Genomic DNA, 14,450 nt, shown 5'->3' with positions numbered 1-14,450 from the left:
CACAGGTGCGAATCAGGAGCGCTGGCACACTGGAACCGCCCGGGGAGTGGTGGTGGTGTTTTTCCCGATCCACATGCCAGGGTTCCAGTCCCCCAAATTCCCGTTTCATCAGTCCGGGTTGGGGCCTGAGCTTCTGAATACGTGTATACAGAAAAATGCAATGGATATCCACAAAACTTTTAAAAATTCATTTTGAAAAGTTGCGGGGAAAATGGCAAGAAGAGTTTCAAAGAGCCCCTGTGTCACCTTCGCCACGATAGTTACTAACTTTTCACGTTTGCTCCATCGCCCTCTTTTTCGCTGTGAATATTCTTTTTTGTTATTCTTTTTCCATTCTATTTGAACTATTCTTTTTCTTTTTTTTTTTTTTTTTTTTTGCGGACGGGTCGATACATTGTTTTATTCATTTTTCCCCTTTCCCACACAGACCTTTATTGTCAACACAGCCAAACACAGCTGTCACTTCAGAAAATGTGCTGGAAAATAGCGATCCCAAACTTGTTTAACAGCAGAGTACAATTTAATACTTTAGAAATTCTATAACTAGCTACAGCTTCTGTTTTGACTAGATTACTCATGAGAGTTTCTCTGGAGGTTAGCAATATAACTGGAACATTCTACTCTTGCAACTGGAAATCAGACATGTTTCTAGAAGCCCTCTGTAAAATCCTTCCAAGCATAGAAATACATTTTTTTGTTTGTTATGTGGTAAATTGTGTGTCCCAAGGTATGGTGTACAAATGATCCCGTCGCCTATGTAGTGAGCATAGTACCCAATAGGTATCCTTCCAACCCCTGCCCCCCCTTACCTCCCCCTGAAGCAGACCCCAGTGTCTATTGTTCCCATATTTGTGTCCCTGTGTATTCAATGTTTAGCTCCCACTTATAAAGTGAGAACATGCAGTGTTTGGTTTTCTATTCCTGTATTAGTTCCCTTACGATAATGATCTCTAACTGCATCCACTGATCTATTTTTTTGTTGTTGTTAAGTTTTAAAGTTGCAGACATGCTGTCCCATCACCTCTAAATACTCCAGTGGGTATTTCCCCTAAACAAGGCCACTTTTCCACACAACCACAACACACCACTCAAACTAGAAAGTAAGCATTGATACTGTGCCACTATCCAATCTATGGACCCCATTCAAGTACCACCAGCTGTCTCAACAATGTCTTTTTCCTTTCTGGTTGAAATCCAATGCAGGAGTACAAGTTTTATTTTGTTGTCAGATTTCTACTCTCCTTCATTCTGGACCATTTCCTCTATCTTGTCCTGTCTCCACGCTCTTGACAGTTTAAAAGAGTAAGGGCCTTTCATTCCGTAAGATGTCCCTCACCCTGGATCTGTCCACTATCTGCTCATGTCCAGACCCCACCCATGGGAGGCTCATGGAGGGGCTCCATAGAAATGATGCTGGGCTCCTCTCAGTGCATCACATCAGGAAGTACATGAAGTGGATCTGCCCCATCACTGGTGATGTTAACCTTAATCGCCTGGTCAAGGTGGTGGTGTCAGGTTTTTTCTCCATAAATAAATATTGTGTGAGGAGATACTCCTTCTCATTCATTGTTGATGCCTGCCTGAACCAAGTGTCAGGTTTTTTCTCCATAAATAAATATTGTGTGAGGAGATACTCCTTCTCATTCATTGTTGACGCCTGCCTGAACCAACCACCACCCTGATTATAGCCAAATGCTTGGCATTCTACTGTGAAGAAAAGCTTTCTCTTCTTCCCATTTATTTATTTATTTTGTGTGTATGTCAGCATGGGCTCATGAATTTCTGTTTTATTCACAGGACGTCATTTATTCACATCATTATTTTAATGCTCAAATTGTCCCAGATTTGGCCTATGAGAGCCCCTCCAAGTTGCTCCTCTGTCCTTTTCATATGACCCCCTCATTCTCTGTGTACTTTCTTACTTGTACCAGAAAGGCTTTTCTTGAATTTTCCCAACCCCAGACCCAGTCCAGGGATCAGTCTATTCTTCTTTTAGTGGAAGTTAGGATTTAGAAACCAAGATCTATATGCTTGGTTGCTCATTCCTTTTGGGATGTCATTGCTTCTAAGCCCTTTTCGCAGCTATGACATATATGTAGGTAAGCACACATGCATATAATACATAAAGCTATACCTGTGTATCTAAGTACATATGCATATATATTTATTTAAAACCATGAGTTCACACTAATATCTCCAATTCCAACCCAACACCTCTAATTTCCCTGCTTTCCTTTTTTGTAACTCCTCACCCCATATCTACTTTTGTAACTCCCTTCTCCAACAATGAGAAACTTGGCTCACATTACCCTCAGTGTAATTATTTGCTCAATCCCTGTACATAACCAGTTTCCTAACCACATCAGCCACCTCCTTGGCCCCATCTCTTCCTCAGCTCCCACTCTGACATTGCCTCCCAGGAAAGGTCAAAGGAAAGAAGGGGACACACCAAACTTTTGACTGAGATTCTTTGAGCATGGCCTGGGAATGGGGAAGTATGACCAGCACATCACATCCTCTATACTGCTTATTTCACAATAAGCATGGGCCACTTCTGTAATTTAAAATATATTTTTAAGTAGGAAAATACTTTGCTCTAAGTTCATTTGGTGTCGTCTGCTGGCAGGCAGATGGAAGGCAACAAAGCTTAAAATAGAGAGAGCTTACCCATTTACTTAACTTTCCTTGAAAGCATCATAAATGATGTCATTGATATTATTCTATTTTATTGCCAAACCCTGCAGTGAACAAGGGGTGTACATTAGGAACCCAGTGTTAGCATACCAGATTTGATTCCTTCATACCTGTGTTCTTTTATAAACTCCAACTCTTAACTCTCTGGCCTCTGGTCTGTTAGATTCATACATTATGTCATTGTTCTCAGGGAAAGTAATCAGGTGAACTGATTTAAGCTAAAGTGTTACACCTGAGAGCGGTTTAATGCTGATACCTTGTCATACACCCAATTATACAGTGGCCTAATGAACAAAAAGTTTCTCTATCCTCTAACAGTGTGAAAGGTGTAGGTCAGCTCTGCTCCTCATGGTCACTTGGGGACTTAGGTTCCTTCCAAATAATTGTTCTCCATCCCCTAGGGCCAACTCCTTTAGGGTATTATCATTGGCATGGCTGAGGCTGGGTCACCTCCAGGTCTGGGTTCCAGGCAAGGGAGGAGGAGAAGGGCATGGAAGAGATCTTAAGGCCTGACCAGAGGTGGCACATAGGATTCAACTCACATTCCATTGGCAGGAATTTACACATGGCTGCACACGGATGCAAGAAAGGATGGGGAATATAGTCTGACTGGGCAGTCTTGTGCCTGCCTACAATTCTGTTCAATGGGGAGAACACTTTTGGTTGACAATAGGAGTCTGTCCCGGTGCCCTTCCTCTGTGCTCCAGTAGTGCCTATAAAGCCCCTGTGAGATCACTTATTTCGGCTCCTTGAAGGAGGATCATTGGCCACAGTATCTCCAGCACCTAAGGAGTACTGGCTTGGCGCACAATAGACATCCAATAAACATTTGTTGAATGAGTGAGAAAGCAAATGAATGAATGATGCTTGGAATGAAGTAAAAAAGCTACTTTGACATGGGTAAAACAAGAACCTACTTATTCAGGTAAAACTTTCATGTTTTGCCACAACTACTTGACTCTATAATATATATTCATGAATAAATAAATAGATGAATGAAAAAGCTTACCTAAGTTTCCACAGAAAGTAGGAAGATCTCAGCTCATGCCTGTAATCAGCACTTTGGGAAGCTGACGTGGACAAATCACCTGAGGTTGGGAGTTTGAGACCAGCCTGACCAACATGGAGAAACCCTGTTTTTACTAAAAATACAAAATTAGCTGGGCGTGGTGGCACATGCCTGTAATCCCAGCTACTGGGGAGGCTGAGGCAGGAGAAATGCTTGAACCCGGGAGGCGGAGGTTGCGGTGAGCCAAGATCACACAACTGCACTCCAGCCTGGGCAACAAGGGCGAAACTCTGTCACAAAAAAAGAAAAAAAGGAAGTAGGAAGATCTCTCTGCCATGGAAAATTGGAAGATAAGTATCCCCTTAGATGCTGGTGATATATACAGTTCTGGCTCAGTTGCATTCATCCTTCACTGCTCTAAGGGCCTAGTAGGGAGTTTTCCTTTCCAGACCGACTAAAGTATGTGAACATCTTTAGGTTCCAGAATGCATTGTTCTCCTTGTGTTTGCCATTCCTGCTTGGTTCTCTCTCTTGGTGGGACCAGATCTCTTGGGATGCAACTGATGACATCCTCTCTTTACTGCTTTTTTGTTTTCTGAGTTCTAATACCTTGTAGCTCAGTACAATGCCAGCCGGATGGAGTCCACCCTTGGAGTAAGGATGAGGACACATAGGTATCTCAAAACCCAATACCCTTGAAGAAAGGGAATCCCTGTCTAGTTTGCTGGTTGATACAGATGCTAGGTCTCTGAGTCAACAATGCAAAAAGCAGTGTAAGGCTAAAGGAACTTTTACCAATTTCTTATCCAGCAGAGTTGTTCTGTTTCAAAAAGCAAGACACGTGCTTGCTTCAAATCATGCTTTTGATTTCAGCTCCATGACTATTACAGGTAGTCAGTAAAATGTCTCTGGCAATTGAGTTACTTCCTGCCTTGGTCTCTGCTGCTGCTGTCAGTTTTGCCTTTTTCTGTGTGTTATTAGGTATTTTGGAGGGAAAAGAGAAGATTCTTGGTCAAATGCCATGTTAAAGAGAAAGTGCCCCTAATACTGGCTTTAAATAACACATTTTTTTTCTCATTTAAAATTAAGAAAGCTATTTTTTCACTTAGGGGGAGTTAGAAGGTATGCATAAGAAGGAACTCTTCACTTTTGCCTGATGGCATAAGGCTGAGTGACATGATGACATAAGGGTGGCTGAGATGATGACTTAAGGCTGGCACATGTTGAGTGCTAACAAATGTCACCATTATTGTCACGTCTTTTGCTAGATAAGCTGTTTCCCTCCATGCCTGTGGGCAGCTAAGGAAAGGTCAAGACTGCTGTCTCTACTTGGGGACAAATAACCAATACTTCTCCCGAATCCTGCCCTGGAAGGGGAGGGCAGGGACAGGAAGGAAAGAGGGGGAACCTTAGCAGTGATCAGGAGTCACACTCTGGACAGAGGCTTCGAGCAGAAGGTCAGGAAAGCAGAATCGCAGTTTGGACCCCTGGATTTGAAGAATTTGAATTTTTCTGACATTGGGCAGAGGGGGAAGGGCATTTCTGCTTGTTTTTTCCTTAGGCTTTCACAAGTCTACCCTGTTTTACTTGTGCAAAGGGGCCTATGAATGATATTCCTAAAACCAGAAAGAGGTAATCATGTTGAACAGAGTGAAAAAACCCCAGGGTTTCAAGTTTTTTTTTTTTTTTTTTTTTTTAAGCAGTACCTCTTTAATGAGCCACTCCTTCCCCTCAGGACTCCCATCCGAGGTGCCTCATCACCCTACCCCACCCTTTCCAGAAGGGATTGAGAGAGAGAAGGTAAGTGGGGTGTCATTCCTGAGCTGTCCCCTTAGAGGTCTCTGCAGGGAGCCTGCCTTGCAGCAGCAAACGCCTCAGGCCATTCCCCCCAGCTAGGCTCAGTGTAGGCTCCGAAGCTCTTCTAGCTATTCCAAGCAGATGGCGAGAGATTCCACTCAGGATCCTGAGGCTTACACAACATCGGAGGGCTGGAGAGGCAGGAGGAGCTCTGAGTTTGAGAACACACCACTGCAACTGCCATTCAACCCCACAAATGATGGAAAGGGGCCTGGGACATGGTGGTGGAGAAATACCCGGCCCCCTCTCCTTGCTTTCCACAGAAGATAGACAAAAGGACAGGAAGATGAGCTCTGCCTGACTTCCACCCTCTCCATGTCCTACAATGGTTTCTAATTAAATCATCTTAATTGGCATTCAGAACCCTGGGTCCAAATTCTGAAAAAGGAAACTTCTGCAGTGCCAAAAGGCACGAGGTGGAGGCAGCCAATCCACATTATCTTCCCCTACAAGACACAGAGAAATTGCCCTCGCTCCATCTCCAGCTGGTCCACCTCGTCAGTCTTTCCCCGTTAGTTACCCTGGGCCCAGCTGAGAGGAACTCTCCCTTCCTGGGTCCGCCTTCCTGGGCACTCAGCAACCCTCATCACAGTGCCCACACTGTGGTTCACACATGCTCCCTTTCTCCCCTTAGCTCAGGCAAGACATGAAACAGCTGCTAAACAGCAGCTTTAGTAAAGGAAGACCAAGAATGCATTTTTAAAAAGGATCAAAGACTATAGTCAAGTCTATGTTACCCAGAATTCCCATACAAATCCTGTTGTTCATATCCACATAAATTCACATTATCATGATGACGTATTATTTTTGACACAGTATTATTATTTCATCCCACCATATCCTGGGCATTAGGCTTTCCTCCCATCGTACAGATGGAAAATCGATAAAGTTTAATGACTGGCTCACGCTGCCGGTCAGTAGCAGAGCCAAGTCTAGAACTCAGCTTTGTCACATTCACTGCAGCTCTCTTTCCTCCAAGTCTGAGTGGCCTCCAACCCAAGATAACTCAGCGCAGCCTCACATTTCCAGCCACCCGGGTTGTGGCACACAGGCCCTGCCTGCTTGCTATGTGGCATATTTCACTTCCCTTGGGGACCTTCTCTTCCTCTACCCCCCACCAAACATGAGCTGGGATTAGTGTCTTAGCTACTCTACCGGCAGAGTTAAAAGAGGGTCAGAAGTGCCTCAGAGAACAGAAAAAAGGAACAGACACAGAGACTCTGCCTTTGGGCTTTGTCCCCAGGACACTGGCCAAAGACCTTCTCTCCCCAGAGCCCCTTAGCTCAGGAGCTTCTCGTTGGTGCTGCTGTGCTTCAGAACCTTGAGGAGACATAGAGAGAGGCCCTCAGCCTTGTGTAGTGTTCTCAGAAACTTAGAGCCATGTGAGCTGCAGTGGCCTTGCAGAATAACTGAGACAATAAAGCAGAGAGTGCTTCATTGGGGGCTACAGGCAGAGGGTCATAGCCGTCAAGGGGGAGCAGGGTGTTTGTATGACCTTTCAGCAAGTCATCTGTATTAGTCCATTTTCACACTGCTGATAAAGATGTAACTGAGTCTGGGAAGAAAAAGAGGTTTAATTGGACCTACCATTCCACAAGGTTGAGGAGGCCTCATAATCATGGTGGGAAACCAAAGGCACTTCTTACATGGTGGTAGCAAGAGAAATGAGGAAATGCAAAAGCAGAAACCCCTGATAAAACCATCAGATCTCGTGAGACTTATTCACTACCACAAGAACAGTATGGAAACCACCCCCGTGATTCAAATTATCTCCCTCCGGGTCCCTTCCACAACAAGTGAGAATAATGAGAGTACAATTCATGATGATATTTGTGTGGGGACACAGACAAACCATATCATTCCATCCCTGCCCCCTTCAAATCTCATGTCCTCACATTTCAAAACCAATCATGCCTTCCCAATAGTCCCCCAAAGTCACAATTCATTTCAGCATTAATCTAAAAGTCCAGTTCAAAGTCTCATTTGAAACAAGGCTAGTCCCTTCCACCTATGAGCCTGTAAAATCAGAAGCAAGCTAGTTACTTCCTAGATACAATGGGGGTACAGGTATTCAGTAAATACAGCCATTTCAAATGGGAGAAATTGGCCAAGGCAAAGGGGTTATAGAGCCCATGCAAGTCCAAAATCCAGCAGGGCAGTCAAATTTTAAAGCTCCGAAATGATCTCCTTTGACTCCAGTTCTCACATCTAGATCATGCTGATGAAAAAAGTGGGTTCCTATAATTTTGGGCAGCTCCGCCCCATGGCTTTGGGGGGTACAGCCTCCCTCCTGGCTGCTTTCACTAGCTGGCATTGAGCATCTGTGGCTTTTCCAGGCACATAGTGCAAGGTATAGGTGGATCTGATATTCTGGGCTCTGGAAGATGGTGACCCTCTTCTGCGGGGTCTGGAGGATGGTGGTACCACAGTAGGGACTCTGTGTGGGGTTGAAGACCCCACATTTTCCCTCAGTACTGCCCTAGGAGATGTTCTCCATGAGGGCTCCACCTCGGCAGCAAACTGCTGCCTGGACATCCAGGAGTTTCCATACATATTCTGATATCTAGGTGGAGGTTCCCAAACCTTCAATTCTTGACTTCTGTGCACCTGCAGGCTCAACTCCATGTGGAAAATGCCAAGGCTTGGGGCTTGCACCCTCTGAAGCCGTTGTCCAAACTGCATGTTGGCCCCTTTCAGCTATGGCTGGAACAACTGGGATGCCGGGGACAAAGTCCCTAGGCTGCACACAGCAGGAGTACCCTGGGCCTTGCCCACAAAACCATTTTTCTTCCTAGACCTCTGGGTCTGTAATGGGAGAGGCTGTTACAATGGTCTGTCACGTGCCCTAGAGACATTTTCCCCATTGTCTTGGGGATTAACATTTGACTTCTCGTTACTTATGCAAATATCTGCAGCTGGCTTGAATTTCCTTGTGTGTTGGCAATTGTCTGTCATACCCTGCTAGTGCCACCAAAGCAACCCAAGGTCACTGTACAGAGTTCCTACAGTGGAGGCAGGGCAGGCAGACCCTCTAGGGAGACAAGCTGGCCACTTCCCCACAGGTCAATCAACAACTGCACTCTGTCTCCCCAGACACTTCTGGTCAGTCTATGGAGAATTTCTTTTCTATTGCATTGTCAGGCTGCAAATTTTCCTACTTTTATGCTCTGCATTCCTTTCAAAACTGAATGGCTTTAACAGCACCAAAGTCACCTCTTGAATGCTTTGCTGCTTAGAAATGTATTCCACCAGATACCCTAAATAATCTCTCTCAAGTTCAATGTTCCACAAATCTCTAGGGTAAGGGCAAAATAACACTAGTCTCTTTGCTAAAACATAACAAGAGTCACCTTTACTCCAGTTCCCAAGAAGTTCCTCATCTCTGTCTGAGACCATCTTAGCCTGGATTTCATTGTCCATATCATTATCAGTATTTTTGACAAAGCCATTCAACAAGTCTCTAGGAAGTTGGAAACTTTCCCTCATTTTCCTGTCTTATTCTGAGCCCTCAGAGCTGTTCCAACCTCTGCCTATTGGCCAGTTCCAAAGTTGTTTCCACATTTTCAAGTATCTTTTCAGCAACACTCCACTCCTGGTACCAATTTACTGTATTAGTCCATTTTCACAGTGCTGATAAAGAGGTACCCAAGACTAGGAAGAAAAAGAGGTTTAATTGAACTTACAGTTTCACATGGCTGGGGAGGCCTCAGAATCATGGTGGGAGATGAAGGGCACTTCTTACATGGTGGTGGCAAGAGAAAATGAGGTGATGCAAAAGTGGAAACTTCTGATAAAACCATCAGATCTCATGAGACTCATTCACTACCAAGAGAACAATATGATTTGAATTATCTCCCACCAGGTCCCTCCCACAACAGGTGGGAATTATGGGAATACAATTCAAGATGAGATTTGGATGGGGACACAGAGCCAAACCACATCACCACCTAAACTCTCTGGGCTTCATCTCCCGATCTGTAAAGTGAGGGTTCTAATAGAGCTTTCCTCAGAGGTGAAGTGAGGAGTCAAGTAGGCCATCAGCAAAACAATCACTACTAATGCTTGCCTGGTGAGATCCGTGTCCCATGCACCATCCTAAACTCATCCTACGCATTGACTTTCCTAATTCTCACAGCACCCCCACGAAGGAGGTACTGTAGTTACTTCCATTTTGCAGAAGAGGAAACTGAAACACGAAAGTCAATGAACCAGCTTTCCCAGCTAGAAAGGGGTGAAAATGGGATTGGACCCAGACCATTTAGCCACAGAGCCTGAGTCTAAAACCACTAAGCTCTCCTGCCTCCTGTAACCCCCACCATGTTGTTAGTGAATGGTAGTATGATTTACAAATCAGATCGAAAGTCCAGAAATGTGGTTATTGTACAGACAAATCCTAAGTGACCCAGACTAAGGGGTGGTCTGAGCACCAGTGCAGAAGTTACAATCAGAGCTGGTTGAGGATACACTAAGGGGCTTGGCTCAATTCCAGTGACCCCATGGCAGAAATGTGATGAAAGGCTCATTAGAGTCACCCTGAAGAGGACCTGGGGTCCCATCCCTGGGACCTATGTGACGGAGAGTAGCAAATGCTTGTCAGGTGTAAGAAGGCAAAGATTCAACAAAAGCAGGGCTTTGGGAAGATTCAAGAGGCAGTAGGGTGCAGCTGCTTTGGGGAGTGAGGCAGAGTTGCGCTATGAACAGCCTGCTGCTTGGGGCCCTGTCCTGCAGGAAGAAGCCAAATGGCATGGACCCTCTGGCTATCCTAAAGCACATGAATCCTCACACCTCCCAAGAGCAGCCAAGGCATCCTTACTCTTTCATGATTCTCACTGGGGCTTGGGCCTCTCACTGGGGCTGGGGGTCCTTGGGGTTGGTTGCCTAAGCTGCAGCAGAAATTGTTGGCTGGCAAGGTGAGTGATTTGTAACTGGCTCTTATAAGTGAGAGCAATACACAAAAGAGAGGGTCCTTCTGAGAGGCATGTTGGAAGCGCACAGGAAAGCGCACAAGCCCAAATTCATGTGTCAGGCAGTGAATGCTATATGTATCTAGTGCATGAAAAGGGCTGGGCATTTGTTGGTAGACACTCAAAATTGCTGACTAAGCATGTGTAGATGTTCCTCTAAACCAATGACATCCCTCATCCTCAAAATGCTGTTACATCTTCCTCCAGAATGTGAGAAACTGCTCCCTAACCCTGGAAAACCAGGTCTGAGAGTCATTTCGTGACAACTGTAATCTCTATGGCTTCTCCTTCTTATGCTAGAGTCCAGCTGTCCCCTAAATAACAACGAGTGGGACCCCAGCCTCCATGGTGAGCCTCATGTCCAGAAAGACTAAAAATCTCTGTGAGAGAAGGCTGTGGGCACCTGTCAACAGCATACCCCGTGTGGTGGCAGTTGTCTGTCACAGCCAGCTAGCGCCACCAAAGCAACCCAAGGTCACAGAAAGTGGCAGCTGTACAGAGTTCCTACAGTGGAGGCAGCGTGGGCAGGGCCTCCAGGGAGACAAGCCGACCACTTCCCCACAGGTCAACCAACGACTGCACTCTGTCTTCCCAGACGTCTCAGTCAGTCTATGGAGAATTTCATTCCTCTGCCTCTCTCTTGAGGAAACTGCAGCTTTCAGAACCTCCCCTGAAGGAGAGAAGGGGCCAGCAGGGACATGAGAATTGACCCTGGGGAGTTGGCAGGAGGGAGTCCTTCCTGTTTACCTGCCCCAGTCCAGCCACTTCTTTGTTACCTTTAGGCTGCAGAGCGAAGTTGGCTGGATTGATGATGAACAGCGCCTTGCTACTCCACGCCATCACCTCTCCACAGGACTCCTTCTCGAGGTGCAAGAAGGGGCTGAATGTGCTAACTTCCCCTGCTCCCTACTAAAATACTAGCCTCTTAAGGGCTGGGATTTTTATCTATTTGGGTCACTATTGAATCCCTAAATCTAGAAGGGTGCTTGGTATATAGCAGAGGTGCAATGAACATTCCTTGAAGAATAATTATTGATATAAAGTAAAATTCCTGAAGTAGATTTCATAGTTAATGGATCTTGGTGGCTGGGCCTGTAATCCCAGCACTTTGGGAGGCTGAGGCAGGCAGATCACTTGAGGTCAGGAGTTCGAGACCAGCCTGGCCAACATGGTGAAACTATGTCTCTACTAAAGATACAAACACTAACCAGGCATGGTGGTGCATGCCTGTAATTCCAGCTACCTGGGAGGCTGAGGCAGAAGAATCACTTGAGCCCAGGAGGTGGAGGTTGCAGTGAGCTGAGATTGTACCACTGCATTCCAGCCTGGGTGACAGAACAAGACTCCATCTCAGAAAAAAAAAAAAATAGTTCATGTATCTTGGGCGAGGTACAGTGACTCATGCCTGTAATCCCAGCACTTTGGGAGGCCAAGGCAAGAGGATTGCTTGAGCCCAGGAGTTCGAGACCAGCCTGGGCAACATGGCGAGACCTTGTCTCTACAAAAGTTAAATAAAATTAGCCAGGTGTGGTGACATGTGCCTGTGGTCCCAGCAACTTGGGAGGCTGAGATGGGAGAGTCACCTAACCTGAGAGGTCAAGGCTGCAATAAGTCAAGATCTCACCACTGCACTCCAACCTGGTTGACAGAGCAAGACCTAGTCTCAAAAAAATGTGGGGGTGGCAGGGGAATTAGTTATGAATCTTTAGACATTAAACAAACTAACTGAAATACATATATAAAGGCTTTTAGAAATAAAAGGAAAATATGACAAAATGATAAACATAGTGAGAGAGTTTTTAAAAATCCTCTCAGAGAAATTGATAGATTGAGTAGACAAAACATAAGTGAGAATGTAAAATGTTTGCATAATGAAAATATAAGCTTAATCTAATAAATACATCTATGGAACATTTATAAAGAGAATCTCAGGAAATTCCAAAAAAGTAGGCCACATTATTTAATACTGCCTCCTGATGACACAAAGCTAGGAAAACCCTAAAATGAAGAATAAGAAAACATATAAAGAAAAGAAAATATACATACAAGCATACATACAGTTGACCCATGAGCAACATAAGTATGAACAGCATGGCCCACTTACACGTGGATTTTTTTCAATAAATATTTTGAAAAACTTTTGGAGATTTGCCACAATATACAAAAACTTGCAGATGAACCATGTAGCCTATATTTTTTTTTCCTTTGAGACAGAGTCTCACTCTGTTGTCCAGGCTGGAGTGTGCAGTGGCATGATCTTGGCCCACTGCGCCCTCTGCCCTTGCGGGTTCAAACAATTCTCGTGCCTTAGCCTCTCAAGTAGCTGGGATTATGGGCATGCGCCACCACCCCTGGCTATTTTTTTTATTATTATTATTTTTAGTAGAGGCAAGGTTTTGCCATATTGGTCAGGCTGGTTTCAAACTCCTGACCTCAAGTGATCTGCCTGCCTCAGGCTCCCAAAGTGCTAGGATTACAGAAGTGAGCCACCAAGCCTGGCTGTCTAGAAATATTTTTTATTTTACTTTTTATTTTATTTTATTTTTTGAGACAAAATCTCACTCTGTCACCCAGGCTGGAGTTCAGTGGCATGGTCTTGGCTCACTGCAACTTCCGCCTCTCAGGTTCAAGAGATTTTCCTGCCTCTGCCTCCCAAGTAGCTAGGACTACAGGCACCTGCCACCAAGCCTGGCTAATTTTTCTATTTTTAGTAGAGATAGGGTTTAACTTGTTGACCAGGCTGGTCTCGAACTCCTGACCTCAGGTTATCTACCTGCCTTGGCCTCCCAAGGTGCTGGGATTACAGGCGTGAGTCACCATGCCTAGCAGGAATATTTTTTTTTTAAATAAGAAAAAATTAGATCTGTTATAAATGCATAAAATATAGGTAGATACTAAATCTATTTCATCTTTTACTAACATAAAATATATACAAATCTATTATAAGAAATTAACATTTATCAAAATGTAGGCACACAAACACTTACAGACCATACATGGTACCATTTGCAGTTAAGAGAAATGAAAACAAACTTAAAGATGCAATATTAAATTAAAACTGCATAAAATTAGCTGTGGTACATACTGTAATATTGTAATAATTTTGTAGCCACCTCCTGTTGCTACACAGTGAGCTCAAGTGTTTAAGTATCCACTTAAAACACTATGTGATGCTAATCATCTCCCATGAGCAGTTCCTTACTCCAGTAAATTGTGTATGGCAGTAAAAACTGATTTAGTTCTCATGTATTTTTCATTTTCAATGCAATATTGTACCTTGAATAACATCATGGGATCCATATGAGGTGGCATTAGTAAATCTGGAAGTACTCCCCAAAAGCAGAGAAAAGTCATGACATTATCAAAAAAGGTTGAATTGCTTGATATGTGCCATTTATTAAGGTCTGCAGCTGTGGTGGTCTGCCATCTCAAGATAATTGAATCCTGCAAAGGACCATTGTAAAATAAAGAAAAGGAAATTTGTGAGGCTACACCAGCAGGCACAAAAATCTTGCACTTTTTGTAAAATACCTTTTTAATCTCTTACTGAAAATGCAGTTTTTATGTGGGTGCAGAATTGCTATAAGAAAGGCATACCTGGCCGGGCGCAGTGGCTCACGCCTATAATCCCAGCACTTTGGGAAGCCAAGGTGGGTAGATCGTGAGGTCAAGAGATCGAGACCATCTGTTCAACATGGTGAAACCCCATCTCTACTAAAAATGCAAAAATTAGCTGGGCATGGTGGCGCATGCCTGTAGTCCCAGCTACTCGGAAGGCTAGGGCAGGAGAATTGTTTGAACCCAGGAGGCGGAGGTTGTGGTGAGCCGAGATCGTGCCATTGCACTCCAGCCTGGGTAACAAGAGCAAAACTCTGTCTCAAAAAAAAAAAGAAAGAAAGAAAGAAAGAAAAAGAAAGAAAGAAAGA

Source organism: Sapajus apella, unplaced genomic scaffold, assembly GCF_009761245.1.
Source record: "Sapajus apella isolate SASKATOON/1434 unplaced genomic scaffold, GSC_monkey_1.0 scaffold26, whole genome shotgun sequence".
Taxonomy (NCBI): domain Eukaryota; kingdom Metazoa; phylum Chordata; class Mammalia; order Primates; family Cebidae; genus Sapajus; species Sapajus apella.
This window is presented reverse-complemented; position numbering follows the sequence as displayed.